The sequence below is a fragment of the Hemiscyllium ocellatum genome, chromosome 18 (genome assembly GCF_020745735.1).
Source record: "Hemiscyllium ocellatum isolate sHemOce1 chromosome 18, sHemOce1.pat.X.cur, whole genome shotgun sequence".
NCBI classification, from domain to species: Eukaryota; Metazoa; Chordata; class Chondrichthyes; order Orectolobiformes; family Hemiscylliidae; genus Hemiscyllium; species Hemiscyllium ocellatum.
The window spans coordinates 79,510,356-79,537,768 of NC_083418.1; the positions used below are offsets into that span (position 1 = coordinate 79,510,356).

Sequence of the window (27,413 nt, forward strand, 5' to 3'; positions counted from 1 at the left end):
GGTCTGCAGATGCTGGAGATCAGAGCTGAAAATGTGTTGTTGGAAAAGCGCAGCAGGTCAGGGAGCATCCTAGGAACAGGAAATTCGACGTTTCGGGCATAAGCCCTTCATCAGGAATGAGGTAAGTGTGTCCAGCAGGCTAAGGTAAAAGGTAGGGAGGAGGGACTTGGGGGAGGGGCGATGGGAATGCGATAGGTGGAAGGAGGTCAAGGTTAGGGTGATAGGCCGAAGTGGGGTGGGGGCGGAGAGGTCAGGAAGAAGATTGCAGGTTAGGTAGGCGGTGCTGAGTTCGAGGGAGTTGACTGAGACAAGGTGGGAGGGAGGGGAAATGAGGAAACTGGAGAAATCTGAGTTCATCCCTTGTGGCTGGAGGGTTCCCGGGCGGAAGATGAGGCGCTCTTCCTCCAACCATCGTGTTGTTATGGTCTGGCAATGGAGGAGTCCAAGGACCTGCATGTCCTCGGTGGAGTGGGAGGGGGAGTTAAAGTGTTGAGCCACGGGGTGGTTGGGTTGGTTGGTGCGGGTGTCCCAGAGGTGTTCCCTGAAATGTTCCGCAAATAGGCGGCCTGTCTCCCCAATATAGAGGAGGCCACATCGGGTGCAGCGGATGCAATAGATGATGTGTGTGGAGGTGCAGGTGAATTTGTGGCGGATATGGAAGGATCCCTTGGGGCCTTGGAGAGAAGTAAGGGAGGAGGTGTGGGCGCAAGTTTTGCATTTCTTGTGGTTGCAGGGGAAGGTGCTGGGAGTGGAGGTTGGGTTGGTGGGAGGTGTGGACCTGACGAGGGAGTCACGGAGGGAGTGGTCTTTTCGGAACGCTGATAGGAGAGGGGAGGGAAATATATCCCTAGTGGTGGGGTCCGTTTGGAGGTGGCGGAAATGACGGCAGATGATACGCTGAATATGGAGGTTGGTGGGGTGGTAGGTGAGAACCAGTGGGGTTCTGTCTTGGTGGTGGTTGGAGGAGCGGGGCTCAAGGGCGGAGGAGCGGGAAATGGAGGAGATGCGGTGGAGGGCATCGTCGATCACGTCTGGGGGGAATCTGCTGTCCTTGAAGAAGGAGGCCATCTGGGCTGTACGGTGTTGGAACTGGTCCTCCTGGGAGCAGATGCGGCGGAGACGAAGGAATTGGGAATATGGGATGATGTTTTTACAGGGGGCAGGGTGGGAGGAGGTGTAGTCTAGTAGTAAATACTGTGGGCATACTGTTCAGGTGGACACTGAGAGCATTCTGACCCAGTGGATACTGAGAGCATACTGTCCATTTGTACACTGAGGGCGTACTGTCCCGGTGGATACTGAGGGCGTACTGCCCGTGTGGATACTGAGAGCGTACTATCCGGGTCGATACTCAGAGCATACTGTCCGGGTATACACTGACAGTGTACTGTCCGGGTGGGCACTGAGAGCGTACTGTCCGGGTTGATACTGGGAGCGTACTGTCCAGATGGATACCGGAGCACCCGATGGAAACCCACACAGACACAGGGAGAATGTATCCAATCTCCGCACTGAGAGTTGCCTGAGGCGGGAATTGAACCCAGTTCTCTGGCGCTGTGAGGCAGCAGTGCTAACCACTGTGCCACTGTGCCACCCATAGAGATGCACATGGAAACATACCCTTTGGTCTAACTCGTCCATGCCAACGTTGATTCAACTGAAACTATTGCTTTGTGCTGGGTCAGTTTCTATAAAATTGCCTCTGTGCCATAATGCCATGCTTTTTCCAAAATGCTTCCCTGTGCTTCGATGGAAGGGATGGAGACACCAACAAAGGTTCCCTCTCCTGATTGCCATTCAGAGAGTTCCAATGCCTGTCCGTGAGGGTGGGTATTGGCCGAGGACAGGGTCAGAAAGCTGCTGGTGGATCATTGATTCCAGGACTGGAGTTATCCCGGATGTACAACGTGCAAAGGAAGGTGCTCCGAAATATGGTCAAATGAGAATTTGTTGACGTGCATTGGAACCGATTACAGGGTTTGGATCTGCTGTTGTTCTTGTTCATGTGGGAAGTGGGCCTGGTGGGAACTGGGTAGACCGACGTCAAGAAGCTTGTTAGTGCTAAGGAGTAGGTTTCTGAGATTCTTGCCTTCACACAGCTGCAATGTTTGGCCACAAAAATGGAAGCTCCCTCTTTAATTATATCATTCAAAGTCCTACAGAACTTCATGGTTACTTTCATAAAATGTGAAACAAATAAAATATGGGTTGGTTTTGTGTAATTCTTGATTTGAACACTGTAATTATCAGCATTGTTCAAAGAATGCAGATTACAGCTTAAACTCTGTTGAGGGTTGATGCTGCATTCTGAGTTAATGAGCAATAATTGGATTACAGTGTGATATAACCACTGGAACTGATCGCTTGCTGCAGCCCCTGACACGCAGAAACATCTCCTCAATGAATCAGAGGCCTTTCAGGAACTGGTAGTCTGTTGCCACCCAGGCTTCCAGCTGCCCACTTGGCAGTCGGGTCTGCATCCAGTCACTGCTTAAACGACTTGTTCCAGCTGGCACTTCCTTATCCAACTGCTACAGTCAGTGCTTTGTACCTCAAGACAGCTGCGAGTTGCACATGGGTGATAAATAGACTGTGTCTGTATCGAGTGGATTTATAAAGTAAGTCAGGACCCGATGAGGCAAAGTCATGGGATTTCCTGTTGGTATTAATAACTGGACCCAGTAGAATTAAAGATAATGAGAAGGTTCTTTCAAACAGAAGCACAATGAAACCCAAGACTTTAACAAGAGGAAAAGTGATTGTAAATGTTTAGGGTTGAAAACAATAACTTGCCACTAACAGAATCATAGCTATATTTGTGTTCTGTCTTAATAAGGTGTACCTCCATTTCAGGCCATATGTTTTGTATTGTGCAGTACAGAAAATCAAAAGGTGGCAGCTGTGCCTGATGTTATAGCAACTAATTTGATACCTTCACATTAAGGTACTTTGAGCTTATTTGCACTCTCTCAAATGTAGATCAAGATAGTTTACAAAGATAGGGCCAGATGTTTGTTGCATGGACTCTAGCCAGGGCAGACCATGGAGATGACCAGATTCAGCAGTTTGGTAGCAGAGTGAACAGCTGCATTTGAGAAACTTTGCAGTGTTAGATTCAGATTCGGCATGTTCGTCCATGAATTGTGCAGTTGTCTTGTTGTTGGGGGTAATGGGGCAGTACACAATCTCCAGAGTCACAGCAGTAACAGTTCAAGCCGTGAAGGTTAAAAGGACCCATGTGTCCACTTCTCCCTATTTCCTTTAACCCTGACATTAGGATCATGTTGGTCAGATGTCTGCAGATTGAATTAGCAATGCCTCAAAGGCTGAAACTGACAATCACGTTCTTTGTGAAGTAATTCCTTTGTTATTGCTTGCGCAGCAATATACAAAACTGCTTCAAATGTGGAAGAAAAAAATGTTCTCAAAGTATAAAGAGCAGATTTGATTGATTTAATCTTTCACCTTAGCCTCTGGCTTTAATCAATATTCTACCCCTACCATTTCAGCTTCAGTGTAGTTGGAATGAGTCTCTAGCCGTGCAAATCAAATATCCTGCATTCTAGTCAGTTGTAAATAAAGGTGTGGGGTGTCATGGTGACACAGTGGTTAGTACTGCACCCTCACAGCGCCAGGACCCAGGTTCGATTCCAGCCTCGGGTGACTGCATGGAGTTTGCACATTCTCTGTGTGTCTAAGTGGGGTTCCTCCCACAGTACAAAGACATGTCGGTTAGGGTGGATTGGCTATGCTAAATTACCCATAGTGTCAAGGGATGTATAGGCTAGGCAGGTTAAACTGTGGGGTTTGCAGGGATAGGATGGGGGGTGGGGGTGAAAATCTGGGTGGGATGCTCTGTGGAGAGTTGGTGTGGACTTGTTGGGCTGAATTGCCTGTTTCCACTCTGCAGGGGTTCTGTAAAAAAAAATGAAATGATCTCAAACACATGTATTGTAAGTATTTAAACTCTAAAGATTTGATGAGGTCTCGAGGCAGAGTTCAGCACAATCCTGGTGGGAGGACCTGATTAAAAAGGAACAAGAAATGGAATTTATGTGAGATTTCATCATTCATCACGTGTTTCAACAGAGGAGCAGTCAATAGGGAATCATCATGATTTAGTTAAGGTGGGATGTTTATTGTGGAAGTTTATTTTTATCTGCTACTGTTAGTGCATAAACTGAGTTAATCCCTTTAAGCACTTTATTTTGGCATATTTAATCTGAAATCTGTTACTCATAGTTTGATCCATTTACCAATTTAATTATATAGCTGTGCTTGATTAAGACAGAAATCACTGTGAGTTGGCATTTATTCAGGAAGCAGCAGAACTACATGGAATAAAAAGACTCTGACTTTGGTCACCCCTGGGGGTTGGAGGGACAGGCCTTTGACGGAATGATGAGATTGTTCAGCTTGTCCAATCCCTGAGGTGAATTTGCCTCCGCTGAGTTTTGTACCTGGTGTTTTCTCCCATCATGTAAGAAATTGTTTATGTGGTATTGAAGAATCCAACGGTCATTTATTATAATGAGTTATTATGTACAAGCTAATGTAGTCCCATTTGTCAGCACTTGATTCATATTCCTATAAACCTTTCCTATTCATCTACCCATCCAGATGCCTCTTAAACATTGTATTTGAACCAGCCTCTACCTTCCTCTGGTAGCTCGTTCCATACGTGCACTAACATTAAGCTATTGCATGATTACAGAACAGCATTTTTCCAACAGAGTGTCATGTTTCAAGTGATCCCTGATAAGATGAAGTATGAGTTCTTTCCATCCTCAGATCATATCTGAGTTGGGTTTCTGTGCTGTTTGGCTCTTTGACTCAATATAAATACAATGGTGACAAGAACAGGTCAGAGGCTGGGAATATTGCGGGAAGTAACTCATCTCCTGACTCCTTAAAGCCTGTCCACCATCTACAAGGCAAAAGTCAGGAGTGTGATGGAATACTCCCCACTTGCCCTGGATGGGTACAGCTCCAACTACACTCAAGAAGCTCATCACCATCCAGGACAAAACAGCCACTTGATTGGCACCACATCCACAAACACCCATTCCCTCCACCACCAACGCTCAGTAGCAGCAGTGTGTACTATCCATAAGATGCCCTGCAGAAATTCACCAAAGATCGTCAGACAGCACCTTCCAAACCCATGTCCATTTCCACATAGAAAGTCAAGGGCAACAGACACAATGAAACACCTTAAGGGCGGCACGGTGGCACAGTGGTTAGCACTGCTGCCTCACAGCGCCTGTAGACCCGGGTTCAATTCCCGACTCAGGCGACTGACTGTGTGGAGTTTGCACGTTCTCCCCGTGTCTGCGTGGGTTTCCTCCGGGTGCTCCGGTTTCCTCCCACAGTCCAAAGATGTGCGGGTCAGGTGAATTGGCCAAGCTAAATTGCCCGTAGTGTTAGGTAAGGGGTAAAATGTAGGGGTATGGGTGGGTTGCGCTTCGGCGGGTCGGTGTGGACTTGTTGGGCCGAAGGGCCTGTTTCCACACTGTAAGTCTAATCTAATCAAAACCACCCCTTGCAAGTTCCCCTCCAAGCCACTCACCAACTTGACTTGGAAATCTATCGCAGTTCCTTCCATATCTTTGGGTCATAATCCTAGAATTCCCTCCCTAAGGGCATTGTGGGTCAACCCACAGCAGATAGACTGCAGCGGTTCAAGAAGGCAGCTCACCCCCACCTTCCCAAGGGGTAACAAGGGACAGGCAATAATTGCACAGCCACCAATGCCCACATTCCACAAGTGAAAAAAGGAACTTATTCTTCAGACACATCAGTTCCTGGGCTAACAAATGATTATATTAAATCAGAGCTACATGCTTCCAATAAGGGATCATGTTTCATGTATTCCTGGGTAAAATAGTGTATGAGAGTTTTGTACCCTCAGGTCACATGTTATGTTGTGGTGCACACAACATGCCCATGTACCTTAACTGTACACTGACAGTGAGACGTAACACCAATACAGGTGTTCAAACCTGCCACTTGGTGAAACAGATTTGAAAGAGTATGTTAATATGCAAAGGAAACCAGCTGACTTGTACGATCCTATCAGATGTTACCACTGGACAAGTCAGGTCCCAGAACCAAACCTGGTTTGAGAGTGTTTTTTATTTAACACGGTGATCTTTTAATGAAATATAAGCATTCCAGGCTGCACATTTGGTTTTAACAATAGAACAGATGTTTATTACGCAAATGACAGTGAAATAAAATAAAACAAACCAAACTATCTACATATAACACAACCAAATTTCAAATGATTCGCAAAATAAATCTAATCTAATCTCCAAAACATCAATTTACAATTAATTCAAATACTGAGAACTGTTCCTTTCCTGTCAAATCTGTGGGTTTTAATTCACTGTTTTTTTCTCATTTCTGGTCCAATGAACTGTGAAGCTTTTTTCTTTGCTTCACACAACCGAAAGCTTAGATTTTCTCAGCTTTGAATAATTAACTTCAATCAGCCATTTTTGAGAAGATTTGTAGCTCAGGTTGGTGATAAGTATGTAAGTTAGCTCACTGAGTTGGAAGATTTGATTTCAGATGTTTCGTCACCATACCCGATAACATCATCAGTGAGAGTCTCGGGGAAGCACTGTTGGTTATGTCCCGATTCTCTATTTACAGGTTTTGGTTTTTAAGGTGTGTGATGTCATTTCTGATTTTTTTTCAAGGGAAGATCGATAGGATCTAAGTTGATGTGTTTATTGATGGAGATCTGGTTAGGAAGCCATGCCTCTAAGAATTCCCGTGTGTGTCTTTGTTTCGCCTGTCCTTGGATGTGTGTGGTGTCCCAGTAAAAGTCATTGCAAAATGGAACAAATTAGAGGAAACATACAACACTATTAACAAAGACAACAGACTCTCATTCCCAGACGTGACAGTTGACCGTACAGTTAACAGAGAGCTTCAAGCAAGCATCTACAAAAAACAACACACACGGACCAAATACTTAACTTCAGAAGCAATCATCCCAACACCCACAAACGGAACTGCACCAAGACATCATTTCAATGCGTTACATCATACTGCAGCACCCAAGAACTACAAAAAGCAGAAGAAAAATATCTATAAAAAGGTTTTCAATAAACACAATCTGCTGATTCCTCAGAAACAAACCCAAATAAGCATACACAACGCAACCAAAAGCTATAGCCACATTACCTTACATCAAAGGCACGTCAGAAATGACTTCCAGACTATTCAGGCCCTTGGCATCATGGTAGCCCACAAACCTATCAACATACTTAAACAGCAACTAATGAAACAAAAGGATCCATTAGATACAACCAGCAAAACTAACGTCATTTACACGATATCATACAAAAAAACACTTTATCGGACAAACTAACGGGAAATTTGCCACCAGGATATATGAACACCAACTGACCACCAAATGACATGGCCCACTATCCCTAGTTTCCATACAGACAAAGCAGGACACCACTTTGACTAGAGCAACACACAGATCCTAGGACAGGTGAAACAAAGACACGCAGGAGAATTCCTAGAGGCATGGCATGCTAACCAGAACTTCATCAATAAACACATTGATTTTGACCCTACCTACCTTCCCTTGAAAAAAAGAACCAGAAATGACATCACCCACCTTAAGAAACTAAGACCAAGAAACCAATGGAGAGGCGGGACACACCACTGATGCTTCACTGGAGTCTCTCACTGATGATGTTACCTAGTATGGTGACAAAATGTCTGAAAACAAATCTTCCAGCTCAGCAGGCTAACTTACAGACTTACTAACCTCAAGTTCGCAACAAACACTCCTGGATTGGAGTTTCCCCCTAAAAACCCCATTATTTAGGGGAAATTAATTAATCAGATCACCTCCAAATTCAATTCAAAAGTGTTTAAAAAATAGCAATTTTTGAGAAGATTTGTAGCTCAGGTTGAGGTTCTGGATGTAGGTTTGCTCACTGAGCTGGAAGGTTCATTTCCAGATGTTTCGTCACCCTAGTAGGTAACATCTTCAGTGGGCCTCTGGGCAAAGTACTGCTGATAATTCCTGCTTTCTATTTATATGTTTGGGTTTTTTTGGGTTGGTGATGTCATTTCCTTTGGTGATGTCATTGCCTGTTTGTTTTCTCAAGGGATGGATGAGCCAGTGCTTCCAAATAAACCTAAACTTACTAAAGTACAGCACAGAACAGGCCCTTTGGCCCACGATATTGTGCTGAGATTTAATCCTAATGTAAAATATAATAACTTAACCTACGCACCCCTCAACTCACTGCTATCCATCTGCACGTCCAGCAGTTGCTTAAATGTCCCCAATGACTCTGCTTCCACCTCCACAACTGGCAACGCATTCCATACGTTCACAATTCTCTGCATAAAGAACGTGACGTCTCCTTTTTACCTTCCTCCCAATATCTTCAAACTATGACTCCTTGTACCAGTCAATCCTGCCCTGGGGAAAAGTCTCTGGCTATTGACTCTATCTATTCCTCTCATTATTTTGTATACCTGTTGGACTATAACCTGGCGTTGTGTGATTTTTAACTTTGTACGCCCCAGTCCAACGCCGGCACATCCAAATCACAGTTAATTGTTAAACATCTTCACAAAACGAAACCAACAAAAATGTGCCACAAGTTTGAAATCTGAACTCTAACAAGAACTACATTAAATTTGTGCGTTATACGTCTTCCATCATAATTAGTATCTAGCACAGTTACATGAAGACCTTCTGTGCTTGCAAGAACGAACATTTACTGCTAATAATTTGAAAACAACCCAGTTTGATGATGTTGTCAATTGGGATGAAACATAATACACATGTTTTCCATTGTATATCATAGAATCGAAGGAGCACTTGACCTACAGTGCTCCAGCTAATTCTTTGAAAAATATTATCCATTTGTATTACTCCTTCTGTGCTTCTATCTGATTCATTATTCATTTTATCAATATCACTCTAATTACATTTTGGCCAGACTACATTCAATGCGAACACATTTACAACAATAGCCCTGCAAGAGTTGATCTCACAACCTATTTATAGAACAGTACAGCGCAGAACAGGCCCTTTGACCCTCGATGCTGTGCCGACCTGTGAACTATTCTCAGTTTGTTCCCCTACACTATCCCAAAATTCTCCATGTGCTTATCTATATCCACTGAATCCCTACAGTGTGGAAGCAGGCCATTTGGTCCATCAAGTCCACACCGACCCTCTGAACAACATCCCATCCAGACCCATCCCCTTTCACCCTATCCCTGTAACTGTACATTTCCCATGGCTAATTGCTGAAAATGTGTTGCTAGTTAAAGCGCAGCAGGTCAGGCAGCATCCAAGGAACAGGAAATTCGACCTTTCGGGCATAAGCCCTTCATCAGGAAGGGCTTATGCCCGAAACGTCGAATTTCCTGTTCCTTGGATGCTGCCTGACCTGCTGCGCTTTAACCAGCAAAACATTTTCAGCTTTGATCTCCAGCATCTGCAGACCTCACTTTTTCCCATGGCTAATTGACCTACCCTGCACATCCCTGGGCATTATGGGCAATTTACCATGGCCAATCCACCTAACCTGTACATCTCTGGACTATGGGAGGAAACCCACACAGACACAGGGAGAAAGGGCAAACTCCACACACAGGCGCCCGAGGCTGGAACTGAACTCTGGTCCCTGGTGCTGTGAGGTGTGAATGCTAACCACTGAGCCTGCTTTCTTTTGGAGGATTTGAGTGTTACTGGCAGGACCAATAGTTGCTGCCCAAGCTTACTTGACATTGAATGGAGTGACTTGCTTACTCTGGTGAGAGGGCAGTTACAAGTCAATCACATTGCTGTTGGTGTGGAGTTACACAGAGGCCAGACCAGGTAAAGACAGCGGATTTCCTTCCCAAAGGAAATTGATCATCCCGATGGGTTTTTATGACAATATATAATGGTTACATAATCTTCATTGGACTAATGTTTGAATTTAGACTGATTAATTGAATTCAAACTTCACCATCTGCCTTCTGGGATTTGAATTTATGGTCCCAGAGGATTGGTCTGGGTTACTAGTTTTGCAACAACATCACTCCATCACCAGTTACTAATATTATTCATAAAGGCATAGTCATAGAGATGGAAACAAGCCCCAGTCTATTCAGCCTCTACCCATAGCTCAAACCCTCCAACCCTGGCAACATCATCGTAAATCTTTTCTGAACTCTTTCAAGTTCTGCAACACCTTTTCTATAGCAGGGAAACCAGAACTGAACGCAATCTTCCAAATTCATCTATCCATCTATTCTACGCATTGAATGAATACGGAATTTCAACAAGTGAAGGAGTGGAAATCGAAGTTGAAGGTTTCTCAAGCAATTTGCAGGGTCTTGCCTTCATTAGCTTCTTACATTATTCATAATAGCAGCTAAAATAAGAATGCCTGAAACTAATATTAAGCTCATAGTCCAAACATAAAGCACAATCTATTTCCTTATACAAAGAACAATAAAGAGCAATAATGTTCCAAAGGTATCTGATGAAAATTTGTCAATGGTGATGCTGTGCTTGGTTAGTAGACGTGGTGTTGTGGTTTCCAAGTCGAAACAAGTGGGAATGAACCCAGTCGTCATACTGAGGACTGTGGAGGTATTGCCTTAAACTAAATCTCTTCAATATTACCTGCTCAGAATTCACATGAACCGTGGGTTGCCTGACGTGTACAGGCAATCTCCTGAAACAGGCCAAACCTTACGAAAGGAATAATGTGATGAAGCCAGCTTGGCACTGAATGGAATGTGTGCTGGTGTTTCTTCATATAAGCAAGGCGATGTCAGACAAGTCTTGTTTCAGGTGGATGTGCCTAAACTCTATTACAATCCAGTTCCAGTGAAGTGCCATATACTTGTGATTGCTGTCTTATATAAGACCATAAGATGTAAAAGCAGTCGGCCATTTAGCTCATCAAGTCTGCTTCACCATATATTGGGATCATGGCTGGTCTATTAGTCCTCAAGGAGAAAGTGAGATCTGCAGATGCTGGAGATCAGAGCTGAAAATGTGTTGCTGGAAAAGCGCAGCAGGTCAGACAGCATCCAAGGAACAGGAGAATCGATGTTTCGGGCATAACATCGAAGGGCTTATGCCCGAAACGTCAAATCTCCTGTTCCTGGGATACTGCCTGACCTGCTGCGCTTTTCCAGAAACACATTTTCAGCTATCAGTCCTCAACTCCACTTTCCACCCTTTTCTCCATAACCCTTGATTCTCATGCCAATTAGCAATCTGTCATACATTGTCTGCACTATTTCCCTGTTTAAATAATATTGAGCTTTACTAAAAACATTTAAAAGAGGAGTAGCACTAGGCCGTTTGGCCCTTGACCCTGTTCCACTATTCAATACCATCATAGCTGACTGCATTCTCATTTCTCTCCATAGCCCTTGATGTCTTTAATATTCAAATTATTCATCAATCTCTTTCTTGAGTGCCCTTTGTGACTCCAGCTTCTGTAGCAGCAAATTCTACAAGTTCACTTATTCCTGAGTGAAGAAACATTTCCTCATTTCAGTCCAAAACAGCATGCACAGTATCCTAAGAACTATAGAATAGAACCCCTACAGTATGGAAGCAGGCCATTCAGCCCATTGAATCCACACAGAACAGCATCCCACCCAGATCCAGCTCCTCCTTCCCAATCCCAGTAACCTTGCATGGCCTATGGCTAACCCACCTAGCCTACACATTCCTGAACACTATGGCCAATTCACCTGAAAATCTTTGGACTATGGGAGGAAACCTGAGGGACAGGGAGAATGTGCAAACTCCACACAGACAGTTGCCAGAGGCCGGAATCGAACCTGGGTCTCTGGTGCTGTGAGGCAACAGTGCTAACCACTGAGCCACCAAGTACCATGGCTTAGATTTCTTTGGGATCTCTGGTCAGTATGGATGAATGGGACTGAAGGTTCTGTTCTGTGCTGTACATTTCTCTGGTTCTATGACTCTATGACTTCTAGTTCTAGACTCCCCAGCCAGAGAAAATATCTTCTCTGCATCTAGTCTGTGAGGGTCTGTTAGAATTTTATGAGTTTCAATCAGAAGCCCTGTCATCCTTCTAAACTCTCCTGAATACAGGGCCCTTTATCCTGCCCAACTGGGATGAGACATTGAACTGATGTTCCTGTTGGTTTTCTCTCTTCAAATGAAAGCGTTGATCCCATGGCACAATCTCAGAGGGCAGCAAAGGAGGACAGAAGGTGTTTGCTGGCTGTGGCAGTTCCAGAAGCAACCTTCGACTAAGAGTTACCGACTGGTACCAAAACAATTCTACCTTACCCAGGAATCCTGTGGCTTCACATCTGGTAAGGGTGGGAGAGGACAAACGAGGAAGGGTGGATGGTAAGTTTGTCGATGCTACCAAAATTGGTGGTCTACTGGACAGTGAAGAAGATTACGTGAGATTACAAAGGGATCTTGGTCAATTAGGTCAATGAGCTGAGGAGTGGCAGGTGGAGTGTAATTTGGATAAATGCGAGGTATTGCATTTTGATAAAACAACAGGGACAATATTTATACAATTAATGGTAGGTCCCTTGGTCATTCTGCAGAGCAGAGATTCCTGGGAGTTCAGGTACATAGTTCTTTGAAATTTGTGTCACAGATGGACACGATGGTTAAGAGAAGGTTTAGCATGCTTGCCTTTGTTGCTCAGACCATTGAGTTAGGAGGTGGAATGTCATGTTGAAGCTGTACAGGATGTTGGTGAGGTCTCATTTGGAGTACTGATGACAGTTCTGGTCGCACTGCTATGGGAAGGATATTATTAAATTGGAGAGGGTTCAGAAAAGATTTACCAGGATGTTTCCGAACTGAAGGCTTTGTGTCATAAGGAGAGCCTGGATAGAGTCGTGGAGATGTTCAGCACAGAAACAGACCCTTCAGTCCAACACATCCATGCCGACCAGATATCCTAAGCTAATCTAGTCCCATTTGTCAGCATTTGGCCCATATCCCTTTAAACCCTTCCTATTCATATACCCATCCAGATGCCTCTTAAATGCTGTAATTGTACCAGCCTCCACCACTTCCTCTGGCTGCACATTCCATACACACACCACCCTCTGCATGGAAAAGTTACCCCATGGGTCCTTTTTAAATCTTCCCCTTCCACCCTAAATCTATGCCCCCCTACCCCACCAGGTAAAGGACCTTGTTTATTTATCCTATCCATGTCCCTCATGATTTTATAAACCTCTATAAGGTCACCCCTCAGCCTCCGATGCTCCAGGGAAAACAGCCCCAGTCTATACAACCTCTCCCTTCAGCTCAAATCCTCCAACCCTGGCAAATCCTTGTAAACCTAATCTGAACCCTTTCAAGTTTTACAACGTCCTTCCAATAGGAAGGAGACCAGAACTGCACGCAATATTCCAAACGTGGCCTAACCAATGTCTTGCACAGACATAACATGACCTCACAACTCAAATTCTCAATGCACTGACCAATAACAGCAAGCATACCAAACGCCTTCTTCACACATAGGACTTTTTCACGGGAGTGTAGGAGGTTGAGAGGCGACCCTCCAGAAATGCATATAATCAGGAGGGGGATGAACAAGGTGAATAGCAAATGTCTTTTTCCCAGGTTAGGGCAGTTCAAAACTAGGGGGCATATTTTCAAAATGAGCAGAGAAAGATTTAAAAGGGACCTGAGAGGCAACTTTTTCACTCCAAGTGTATGGAATGAGCTGATAGAGGAAGCGGTGGAGGCTGGTGCAATTACAGCATTTAAAAAATATTTGGATAGGTACATGATTAGGAATGATTTAGAGGGATGGGACCAAACACAGGCAAATGGGACTAGTTTAGTTTGGGAAACTTGGTTGGTAAGGACTAGTTGGTTCGAAGAGTGTGTTTCCGTGCTGTATGACTCTATGAAATTTTTAGTCACAATATTTATCCAATAAATGTTTCCAGTTCATCCTCCATGCCTTCTCCGTTTCTCCTGCTGCGCACTGCTCTGTTGGCAATGGCAATGGTCCAGTACCTCATTCAAGTGGGAGCAGGTAGCTTAACTGTAACATGCATGAATAGGCAATTGCAATTTTCTGATTGGAGATTTAATGTAATTACACTGACAATCAATTCAGGTTTGCAGTAGGTTGTTCCTGTGTGTACTGGAAGTTTACAGTTTGCTGTAACATGGGTTCAATTCCCACACTAGCTGGGGTTATCATGACGGACTCTCCTTCTCAACCTCTCTCGTTGCCTGAGGTATGGTGACCCTCAGGTTAAAACTTCACCAGTCACTTCTCTCTAGAGAGAGAGCAACCCTAAGGGTCTGGTAAGCCTATGGCGATTTTTCCTTGGGCATTGTCCTGTGAGAGTTGGTGGGTGAAGAGTGCCATAGCAGGGTTATAGTGCGGTAGAAGAGAGAGAGAGGATGGCGGGACTTACCCTCGCTAAGTGTGGAAGAGTGCTCTTCCTGTATTACTACACCTTCCACCCTACAGTGGACACTGTCCTGACTGAATGGCTCCATCAGACCAGGCTAGCAGAGTTTGATATGGCGTGCAGTAGGGGTTCAAACAAGTCACGTGTGCTGTGAAAGTCTTTGCACTGGGAGTGGTCCACCATTGCAGAACACCATAGAGTGCGAGAGTGGTGCTGTGAGGGAATGATGCATTCTTAATGAGGGCTGGGACCAGCACAAAATGGTGTGAGACAGGTTACCAGGGCTCATGGAGGGAAATCCTCCATCAAACTCCCCGATATTCCCCAGAATTCAGGAAAAACCAAGCCCCATATTTCCATTGATCTGCAAATATGTTATGTTGCTGACACTAACAAAGTCTCTTTGAGCTGATTTCAGATTCAGCCACAAATCTGGCACAAACCCTTGATATAGTTCCTCCAGAATATCTGAGCTAATGAGATTCTGAAGAAAATGTATAGATGGTGATGCAGGTGGATTGGCCAAATTTTGAGGGTTGAAAGACCAAGACTCTGGGAATCTCTACATTTAGCAAAGGCTATAATTTGCTCTTCCCAGTTTTAATAAAATCAAGAATCAAGCGTAACTTTGAATATTTGTTTTGAGGTTTTATGCAAATATGTAGGCTTGAAAGGACTTGTTTTCCCTATCAACACTTAGCCAACATGCTTTACTACATATTTCCTCTCTAAAAGCTGTCTTTATCAACACTGGATAAAAAATAACATGATGGCAGAGATTCTATTTACATAGCTTGGTGCATTACCATAGACCCTCCTGTCTAATAAACAAGATAAGCAGAACCCCCCCAGTTATTGTTATAAATAAGTTCTGTTTTTACCCTGTTGTATTAATGTTGAACATTTTGTTTGCATACCTTTAGATGATTAATAATTATTCATGCCGTGATTAGTGTTTGAACTTTGGTTTTAACTGCTACCTTTTTCATTTATCTCAGATTCAAACAAAGTTGACAATTTTTGCAGATCAAAGCTTTTGCTTGGTCACCTATTCCTGCTACAGGAACTAGTCAAAAATGACTCTATGACTCTATAAATGATCAGGAAATGCACAGTGTTATTATGAAGAACGGGAGACAATACCCACTGAGTAATAGCCAAGAATCCTTCACATCTTCAGCGGTTTTAATTTTTGTTCATAACTCACTTTTTCTCCAAAAAGGTTTCTTTTGAGACACAGGTAATTGTTTGCTCTTCCACAAGATGACCCTGGGACCTGGGGATCATGTTTAATCTTAAGTTCTGAGAGCTCTCTAGCACAAAAGATGTATTTTTCTGGCTAGTGTTTGACCGTGGCTCATGGGAGCAGCTGTTTGCTACCCTGAAATCCCAGCCCAGTAGAAGTACCTTTCTCAATCCCTCATGTTTTGACCCTCTTCCATGGTCTGGTATTGTTAATGATGAATCATCTCCATACACCCACCTCATTATTGTTCAAATTGTTTGTTCCCCAATGACCTTGCAGTCTCTTCATTTCCCCACTCACCCTGGGATGAATCTGCCATGATCAATCTGGAATGCCCAATGTCTGTCCATCATCTGCCATGACTACACCACTCTCCCTTTGTCATGACACCCTCCAGGACAAAGCAGCCACTTGATTGGTACCACATCCACAAAGATCTACTCCCTCCACCCCTGACACTCAGTAGCAGCAGGGTGTATGATCTACAAGATGCACTATAGAAGCTCACCAGAGGTCATTGGACAGCACCTTCCAAATCCACGACAACTTCCATCTAGAAGGACAAGGACAGCAGATACATGGGAGCGCTACCTCTTGCGAGTTCCCTTCCAAACCCCTCACCATCCTGACTTGGAAATACATCACCATTCCCTCGCTGGGTCAAAATCCTGTAATTCCCTCCCTAAGGATGTTGTGGGTCAACCCACAGCACATGGACTGCAGTGCTTCAAGAAGGCAGCTCACCCCCATCTACTCAAGGGGTTGCTAGGAACGGGTAGCAATGCTGCCCACAGTTCACAAATGAATTTAAAAAGAAGCTTCTCCCTGCCTCAGGATCAGTGTGGAATTCGGGAGTAATTTCCAAGTTCTTCTTCTTTGGTCCAAAATGTTCTCATGTTTCCCCATTCCATATTCTCCATCCTCATCTCAAACCAGCATTAATACAATGTATACATTTCTTTCTGTTGAAGACTTTCCTCTTCTCCCACCTATACAATCTTCACTAACCTATCATTTTCTCCAGCTCAAAAGTCATTCCTTATTTCTCTATTCACTATGTCCCTCTCTCTTTGAGCCTGATGTGCACTCCACTATGCCATTAACATCGACCTTCTGTTATTCTGTCACAAATGACATGCAGTTTGTCTTTGACTTTTCTATCTTCTTGTTGCCACTTGTGCATTTTCATTCTCACTTATGAATTTTGATCTCAGAGAAATGACAATAATTCTTATTCCAAACTGTACACTTACAGGGTTTTTAATAGATGTGTTGTCTCTGAAGGAGCACAAGGTCTCTATTAGAATCTTATTTCTCTGGATGTGGAGTCAGCGATTTCTCTCTGTAACTCTACCCAGAGACTTAAGCAATCAAGCTCATTTGCATCGATCAGTGAACAGACTAGCAAACACAGATGAATCACCATTACACCACAGTGACTAAACTTCCTGTTTCTGCTCATGTTGCCACCTCTCTAGCACTTCCATCACTTATGACTATTGTCTCTTTGGCTTTTCTGTGCTACTGACCTCTCTTCAGACTATGAAAATTTGGATAATATATTACTTCCAATAATGCTTCCCCCCCACCACCACCACCATACAAGCTTGACTATCTGATTCCCTCTTCCTCCATTTTCTGAAAACTCCTGATGTCAGCACTTTCTGTGAAGGTTTTAACATCCCACATGTGTATCCAGGACACCAGCCTCTATCTCTTTACCTCTCTGCCTCCTCTATTATCCCAGCCTTCGTTGCACTTGCCCGGCTGAAATGAAAACTTCAATGAGTCACAATATGTTCCACCTCAATGTTGGCAAACCCAAACAATCTGCAATCAAATCTCTAAATTCAGTTTGGTAAGTGTAAGGAAACTGACTTTTGACAGGTTACAAAACCTGACTTATATTCAAGCACTGCAATTGTACAAATGAATGGATGGAATTGTATTGTGTCCATAAAACTTTAACATTGGGAAATCTTTTTTGAATATACATGCGCTTTCCATAAATACCTGACCTAATCTGTTATGTAGCAAAGATGTGATGTGGAAATGCACCTCTGCATTTTCATACCAAACTACACCCACACATGTCAATTCTTGTCTTCACTAGACACCTACTGGATAAAGGTCAGTTTGTTGGTGTAAAGCAAAAGATAGGGATAAAGCTACAACTCTGAGACCTTTTGATCTTTAATCTTGACATTGGCTTGATTAATGAATCATTTGAAGTATGTTTCAATTAGTCATTGAAATAATTTTTGAGTATTTAAGATAAAGTAAATGTCAACTCTTTATGACATTTCTCATATATATGGGAATATCTGAAATAGTATCTCTGGCATTTGTTTGTGGGAATATCTCATGTCACTTGCTATTGCTTCCCCTGAGGACTATTGTAGTTGCTTAAAAAAGTTGAATGACATATTTTGAAAAACATAAAGTCAAATACTGAAGTTAATCTATTCGTTCTTTCACAGTATTAATCATTTTCTCATACCACACTTTAATAATAGTTTCTCTGTCTTTGCCTTCCTTCAGTTTGCAGAACATTGAACATTCGAAAGTTTTATCTTCCTACCTACAAAACACTGGCAAAGAGTTCCAGGTAGACTGGATGACACGGTTTTTGTTCAGAGTGTGAATTCTTCTGTGGTTAGAATGGCAACAGGACATAGATTTTCCAAAGAACCAGAAACTATGAAATCACTTATTTGTGATTATTTATTGCAATGCTTTGATTCTGGTATCATAGAACATAGAACATTACAGTGCAGTATAGGCCCTTTGACCTTTGATATTGGATCGATCTGTGGAATCAACTCTGAAATCATTTGTTCTTGACATAATTGCAGAACCAAAGCGTTGCAATAAATCGTCCAGATTGTGGTAACTATTAGCAGAGAGAACTATGATAGAAGGTAAAGGCACCATAGTTGAATTTACATTTTATTTAGAATACTTGCGAAATAAGTTTCAAATATTAGAAGGATGTTAATCTGAAGTATCCCTCCTAAAATGTGTACTATTAGACATTGATAAAGTTCTACCAGACCATGGGGCTGCTCTCATTAGAGAGAGAGATGATTGGTGGGGATTAACCTGAGGGCCACTGCGGTTCAGGTGAGGAGGACAAGTTGAGAAGGAAAGTCCCTCATGGTAACCGCAGCTGGTGTGGGAATTGAACCCACGCTGTTGGCATCAACATGCATCACAAGCCACTGAGCTAACTGACCCCACCACAAACTAGTAATGAATAGCGATACCCATTTTGTTAGATCAGAAGTCACATGACACAGGTTATAGTCCAACAGGTTTATTTGAAATCACATATTTTCGGAGCACTACTCTGAAAGCTTGTGATTTCAAATAAACCTCTTGGACTATAAACTGATGTCATATGACTTCTGACCCTGTCCACTCCAGTCCAACACCAGCATCTCCACTCTATTTTACAATACAGTTAACTTATTTCTCAGACTTTGTTTAACTAAATTCAAAGAAAAGAATTAAGTGACTCTAAAAGTGCCCCTCATGGAATCCAGGCTTCCCCAAAACTAGAACCCTGAAGCCCCCACAGTGTGGAAAGAGGCTATTCGGCCCATCATGCCTGCACCAAAGAGCATTCCAGTAAAATCGAACCCCACTTTCCCTGTGACCCTCCATATCCCATGGCTAACCCACCTAACATGCACATCCCTGAATACTCTGGGGCAATTTAGCATGGCCAATTCACCTGACCTGCACATCTTTGGACTGTGGGAGGAAACTGGAACCCCGGAGGAAACCCACGCAGACATGAGAAGAGCGTGCAAACTCTGCACAACAGTTGTCTGAGGCCAGAATCGAACCCAGGTCCCTGGCACTGTGAGAACCACCAGCTGCAACTTTGTGCGACCTCTGACTTTCTGATAAGTCTTACAATTTAATGTTGAGGGTCTGTCAGCTGGCAAAGGGAGCCCTCATTGAACGTTCTGTGTAAGAGAAACAAGGGCCAGAATGGTGTGTCACTCTTCTGTTTAGAGATCAAACTTTCAATTTTATGCTATTTTTGTGCCAATGGATAAAAGTGAAACCCTTTGACTGAAAGCCCTGTTTTGGAATGTGAAGGACTGGCGCCTTGTGCTCCCTGATCAGACAAAGCAGGGGTGGGTACAGATGAAAGACCCAGTCCCATTGATGTCTCCTCCCTGAATATCAAAATAGAGTGCTGTGCTTCACAGCTATGCTGGACAAGCCCCCTGCACCTCTAACTCCCTGCACCTACCAACCATGTTCTCAACTTAGGGTGTATGAGACCCCAACTAATTACCATTTGAGTTAGTTGGCAGATGCACCAAGGCTTTTCCTGGAATGGGGCCTGCTGAACCTTCTGACAGCAATCACCCTTCAGTACTTTAATGTTTATTTGGTCATTTCAAGTTCACTTTTTTTCCCCCATTCAGGAATAGTGGAGTGGTGTGGGAGGGATTGGCCACTCGGGTGAATTTTATCCCTCTGTGGCCAATCAGATCTGTCACACAGCTGTAACTGGAAGTTTCCTGGTTCCGAGTTTGAAGCTGACTACCTTTCCAGTTCACTGATTGCTTCGATTGTAATGAAAACACTGGGGATGAGACAACTGCACAAGTGATGTGGTGAGGCTAGCAAAAAACAAACACTCATTGTTGTTCCTAAAAAGGGAACTTCAAATCAATAATGATCTGAACCATTCAGGGACTCTACAAAAACAAAAACTTGTGTAGGTGAAAACATGTGCTGGCATGCCTGATATTGTCAGAGGTGAAACACCAATGCAGAAAAACTGTTGGGTATTGAACATGAAGAGCTTGGTGAAGGAATCCATGACTACCATTCAATTGGCAGAGAGGGAGTCACATCATCTGGTGTACAATGTCTAAACAGGGCAAGGACTGAAACATCTGTCAATCATCTGTCACATTTGCTGGGACTGTGAACCTTTACTGAGAAAAAAAATCTTGCAGTTTTATGGGAACTTTTGCAACCAGAGGTGTTCCAAACTCCTTAACTGTTAATGAAGTATTGATAGGGGAGTTCACAACTAGAGGGCATAGGCTTGGGGTGACAGGGAAAAGACTTAAAAGGGACCTGAGGGGCAACTTTTCACGCAGAGGGTGGGGGTGTGTGCATGGAATGAGCTGCCAGAGCAAGGGGTGCAAGTTGGTAAAATTGCAACATTTAAAAGACATCTGGATGGATATATGAGTAGGAAGGGTTTAGAGGGATATGGGTCAAATGCTGGCAAATGGGACTAAGTCAATTGGGATGTCTGGTCAGCATAGACGAGTTGGACCAAAGGGTCTGTTTCCATGCTGTATGACTCTATGACTGTAAGATGCAAACCGTATGAGCTGAGAAAACCAGGAATAATATGAAGCAAGCGCTGTTTATAAAATGTGTGGAAGCAGGCCAATCTCCCCATCGAGTCCACACCAACCCTCTGAACATCCCATCCAGAGCCAATTCTTATGCAATCCCTGTCACCCTGCATTTCCCATGGCCAATCTATCTAGCCTGTACATTCATAGACACTAAGAGCAATTTAGCATGGCCAATTCACCTTTCCTACGCATCTTTCAACTATGGGAGGAAACCAGAGCACCCAGAGGAAACCCACTCAGACACGGGGAGAATGTGCAAACTCCATACAGACAGTTGCCTGAGGTGGGAATTGAACCCGGGTCCCTAAGGCTGTTAGGCAGCAATGTTGTAGAGTAAACTGAAAACAGAATTCGTTATTTCTTATCTTCTTGTTGCAGCAAAGCAGAAAATTGGATGTAACGATCTTTTCTGCTGGTTCTGAGGAGTGTTTGTGGGTCTGAAAGTCAACTCTTTTCCAAACATGGAAAATACTAGATAAATATCTATTAGAAGAAAAGTTTTTTTTCTGAAATTATATAATTGCACTGAAGAATTTGAATTTTTTGTTTCTGCCTTGTATTTCTATGAAGTATCTTGGGATAATTATTTTAATGATAAAGGCGGTACATAACTATAAGTTGTTGTTGACATTGCTTGTTCTTGCTGAATAAGACAGCTCCAGCAGTCTCCTGCATTCCCTATATGAATTACTTAGTTGGAGGTCTGCTTACAAAGATTCCTGAATATGTGTGCTTCAGGAGAGAACAACGTGCCTGCAAAAGATTGAATCTTAAATGTTTAAAATGAAAGTATTTGGCATGGAAGATTGACCAGCACGTTCAGTGTGAAATCTACAGCTATAATCAATGCAGGCATGCACATGTGTAATTGTGCGGGTGTGACTGTTCCCATTGATAATTGGTTGATATGAATTCCTTCAGTTCATGTGGTCTTTCACGTATCGATGGCGAAATCCTCAGGCAGAGTGAAAATCTTGCATTTGACATTTATTGTGTAATCCACATGTCAGGCAAGACTTAGAATTGGAACGTCGCACTTCCTGAGGTTCTTAGGTTGGGATAAAAAAAAACCTCAATGCCCTAATTTGAAGATGATCAGAAGGACTCTCTCCAGTGTCCTTGATAATATTTGACGCTTGGTCAATGTTATCGAAAGATCAGAAGTATCGATTTTGCACCACCTTAATATTTGTGAGATTCTTCTGTGTGTGAATTGGTAGTTGAACAACAATTCAAAATATATTTTGTTAACTTCAAAGTTCTTTGGGGTGTCATGAAAAAAGTGTTTGAACCATGTCAGCCTTTGCTTCATTTCAAATCGTTTCCCTATGATAATTCTTCCTTGGAATGCTGAAATGAACTGGAGCCCAGTAATGACAAAAGCTAACATTTAAGTTCAGGAGTGAACTGAAAATATCATTGTGGGAGTATTCCAAGAAAAGGTGCCCATGGTATATTCTTGAATAAGCAAATTTTACTTTTCTTAAAAGCCATAATCCACAAAGACATGAAAATAGGAATTCCAATAAAAATATCAGAAGAGAAATAGTTGTTTGGTTTTTCAATGTTTGAATGTTGAAGTCACTTGTGTTGAAGTTACTCTCTCTGTGACACCAATGAAAATGTTAACTGTTTTCAGTAAAGATAATGAAGGCATGTTTAGTTCTCCAGTAGCTAGCTCACTGGGCAATGTGAGAAGCTTGTCAGGGGAATAATCAAAACATTTCTGCTAGGCCATTGTTTGAACAGAATAGTCATCTACAAAAGTAGGTGAGTTTATACAATGATTAGTAATTATTCAGCCAAGACTCATCAGGGAACAGCCTGATCTTGCCCCTGTAGGACTTACAGAATCATTAATGTACCAGTAGGAGTTAACTTGTTTAAGATTTGATTTGCAAGCAATGGCTTGCTCTCAAGCAGACAGATTTGCAAACAATATTTTTGTGAGTCCCTTCCCTTCTGCTGGGTCTGAATGCTCCGATGTTGTATGACACAGCGTGGCCATCTGTTACCTTGTTTATAGTAGAAGATAGAGGCAGAGAGAATACTAAATATGGGCACCGTAAGCTGATGCTACGGGAATGAAGTGGAACTATTGTGGCTTTGAGGCACCAGAAAGCCCTCCAATCACAGTCATGCCACTGAAGGAATAATAGCTGTGGAATAAATGAATTTGTCACACATAAACCATCTCACAATCATTGCATGCTTGATGCAACCAGTTTTTTAAAAAAATATGTAAACTTTATAATGTGAAGGCAATCAATGGAAATCAGAGAAAACTGGCGATTGAAATATCACACCCTGAGGTTCAGTCTGGCTAAATAGACAAATATATATTCATTTTAGATACAACCAGGGACCAGAAACTTCGCTTGAAATGGCTGTTTAATCTGTCTCCTGATGATGTGGAGTAGGGAGACTGATAACCCTACCTGGTTTGTGTGCAATGTGCTACTTCACCCCTGTAACATACTGACAGTTGTATCATAGTTGCTATTTCTGGGGTGGCTCAGTGGTTAGCACTGCTGTCTCACAGCACCAGGGTCCCGGATTCGATTCCCACCTTGGGTGACTGTCTGTGCGGAGTTTGCACATTCTCCCCGTGTCTGCGTGGGTTTACTCCCACAATCCAAAGATGTGCAGGTCAGGTGAATTGGCCGTGCTCAATTGCCCATAGTATTGGGTGCATTAGTCACAGGTAAATGTAGGGGAATGGGTCTGGGTGGGTTACTCTTTGGAGCGTCGGTGTGGACTTGTTGACCTGAAGGACCTGTTTCCACACTGTAGGGAATCTAACCATAACCCTGGCTATTAAAGGAACTTCTGATTATTTACTGCATTCACCTGAGCAGGTGAGATGGGCTTCTCTCTGTGGGACACTGAGCTAGCAGCTCTGATTCTGTCATCGGATCTCTGCGGTGACCTGCAAAACCCGAGACAGGACTGAGACCCACTGAGCCAACATCCCAAAACATTACACTGAATCCACTAAAAGCTGCAATGTGACCCCAAACTGTGAAATCTTGAGAGGGGTTGACCAAAGCCAATGGTTAAAGAGATGGTTTAGTGAGAAGGCGCTGAGATTGGGAGGTTTACTCACACTGTGATTATTGTACCTTATATTACCGCTTCTATTTTAAAGCAACCATGAAATCATCCTCGACTCATCGGGCAGTTAGGCTTTCAGGTATGTTATGTTAGAATACAATCTCCAGTCACTTTGTGTGTGGTAATACCAGACCAATCACAGCTTCTCAATTTGTCACCGGCATGCTATAGTTCAAAAAATTGTTTAACGATTTAATCCACATGATGCCATCATTTCTGTCACTGTCTAATTGGAGAAAGTGGTGGTGGTGGTGAGCTGCTTTCCTAACCAGGTGTTGTAGCCACAATCCTTTTGGGAGGGAGTTACTGTTTCCTCACCCTCCGTGGATCTGTCCCCTATTTATCTACCATGAAGTATTTCTGAATGGAAAACAGTGGGACTAATATTTGAAATAATAACTCTGATTAGTTCCAAATGCTTTAGGAAAGGGATTGCTGTGAGGAGTTTTTTTTATTTGTTTTTTTGTTGTCACATGTACCCAGGTACAGTGAAAAGTTTTGTTCTGTGTGCAGTACAGACAAATCATACCATATAAAGTGCGCAACAGTAACAGAACAGAGCGTGTTATGGCTGCAGTGAAGGTGAACAAAAAGTGAGGTCAACATTAAATTTGCAATTTGAGAGGTCCGTTCAGAAGTTGAATAACAGTGGGGAAGAAGCTGGTCTCGAACCTGTTGTACATGTGTTTAGGCTTTTGTGTCTCTTGACCTTGTAAAGCTCCCTAAATTTCATCATGATGCTGGTCCACCAGGAAAGTTTGAAGACACAATTCACCCACTCCCCTCTGTGCCCGATCCATTTACTGTTGCAATTCAGGACAGTTATCGACACGAGTCAATATGAACCTCTTCAATCTTTGACTATGTTTGAAAACACCAGCCCCGTGGAATAATGGCTCTTGGATGTGCATGGATGCAGGTGGATCAGGATTCACTAGGTCTGCCCTGCTCTGCCCAGTGACAGATTCCACCAATGCTCAACAAAGTCACTGAAGAAATTGCTCAGCTGCACTTGATGTTTGGAGTGTATGTTCTTTGTGGCTTTGAGGCAATTTCACGAGGTCAGTCTGAACATCTCAGTAGTGTCCTGTATGAAACTGTATAGTGCTCCTACAAGTTGTCAGGCATTTTGCAAAAACCTAGTCACAGCTAGGGATCCCACTGAATCAGATTGAAAGCAACAGAAAGAGAATCACTCAGACATAATTCATGCCGAACTCAAAGTATTCAGCCTGATTAGTCAGTGACAATTACTTGCAAATTGCAGAAAATGTGCATGATCCAATAACTAAACTTAATAGTCCATTATTTTGTACATTACCATTTATGAAATTGCAAACATAACTTTTAAGACTAATGATCTAGTTTGCTGTTTGTCCCAGATTGAATGGCCCACTGATAAACGAGAGCTATTCATGTAGATTTTATTAATAATAAAGGCCAGAACCAAACTGTAATTATAAATGCAAAGCGTTCGTCAATGTTATCCAGCTGCTTAGTGGGAAAGCCTGGCTGGTGCTAACTTGACAAGCCTGGTCTAGCCTCAATAGGAGTTCGGCCGTCATTTCTACCCAGAGACTGAATGTTTTGTGTTCAATCAGACCAAAGGCTGTATTGTCTGTCTCTGTGTTGATGCAGGAGCTGAGCAGAACCATAGGGTGCACAGCTGGCTAAGAGAGCATCGGTACTGCAACAGGAATGTCTGAGATGCCTAAGCCTAGAGGAGATCACTAAAGTGACAAGCATGGTCAGATAAGTTATTTGCATGTGAAATCTCTTCTTAATCTCCACTGTTGTGATTTTCTGTCGATCTTGCCTCACTTTTCTTTTTCCACTTTATTCCCACAGTCTTGCCCTGCTCCCTCTGGCCTCAATTTGGGGAAAGGTGAAATTATGTCAATTTAAAAATTTAATTATAAGAACATTTTTGTCTCCTGCTTCATAGTTTAGATCTTGCTGCACGATGGACCTGAGCTTGAAACATGTCAAATTGATCTTTATTTGTCGACATTATTACAGATATTACCTGCTTTATAAATTAAACTCTGGATGAAAACTGCCTGCCTAAGGCTTAAGCTGTTAATTTTGAGACAAGTGATATTGTCAATTAATGTATAGAATCACTGCTGCTTTAGCGTGCTGGAAAACAAAATAATCACTTTTCACTATTGCAAATAAATAAATAGTCTGCATGACCACAATGCCTCATTTGAAAGTTGATTACGTAGATACATTTTACACACTCCTGAATCCCCTGAGGCACAATAAAGCGTAATAAACCCAGCATGTTTCTCTAACAGAGCTGGCAATAGGGACCACCTGCGGCTTCAGACTGGGTCTAAAGTCTGGGTTGCTCTAAGACTCTGTGTGAAAGCCTCTTTCCCCAATCATAATCAACGACCTGACCACAAGGAGGAGGACTGGAGGGTAGTGTGGGGCAGGGAGCAGGCTTCTTGAAAGGCCCCTCACCTTCAGGCCCTTCCAGCCACAACATCAACCTGGACCTTCCCAGAGGTATCACTGAAACATGGCCCTCTGAACTCTTCAGCAAAGAAACACCAGTTCTCTGTGAACTCGCAGAACCTCTATGTTTGGTGACAGGGCGGGGGGAAGGATGGTCAGGTTTACAGATGAATCCATGACAGCACAAAACTATTTCGGACATTCCTGCGGAGTAGAAAGTTGATTGAAAGAAATAAATGTAACCTGGAATAAATGGTAGAAAGATATGAGATGAAACAAATTTACTTGAACAATGGGATGAAATTGTACATTGGCAAATTTTGCATATAATTGCTGAACTCAATTACTTTGGTTTTAAGATTGATGACAACTGGTCTTGCATGTAGAAATTTGGAGTTGAAATAATTGTGTGTGAAATGTTTAAAACAATGTTAAAGAGGTTAAACGATAAAAGCACATCTCTGCTCTTGTATTCCAGCCCTCTTGAAATGAATGCGAACGTTGGGTTTGTCTTCCTAACAACTGAATCTGCATGTTCACCTTAAGACAATCCTCAACTGGAACTCCCAAATCCCTTTGTGCTTCAGAATTCTAGGCCTTGCCCCATTTAGAAAATAGTCTACACTGCTATTCTTCTGACCAAAGTGCATAACCTCACTTGTTGCCACATTGTATTCAATCTGACATTTCTTTGTCCACTCTCCTAGCCTGTTCTAGTCGTTCTGCACCTCCCCACTTCCCCAACACTA

The 27,413-nt window shown here is 42.9% G+C and overlaps 1 long non-coding RNA gene across 1 annotated transcript; it reads left to right on the forward strand.

The window, feature by feature from the left end:
* On the forward strand, positions 1–27,413 carry LOC132824281 (uncharacterized). Its single transcript, XR_009645653.1, has 3 exons — positions 1–121; positions 25,840–25,948; positions 27,143–27,413. It is a non-coding gene; the product is annotated as an uncharacterized LOC132824281 (long non-coding RNA).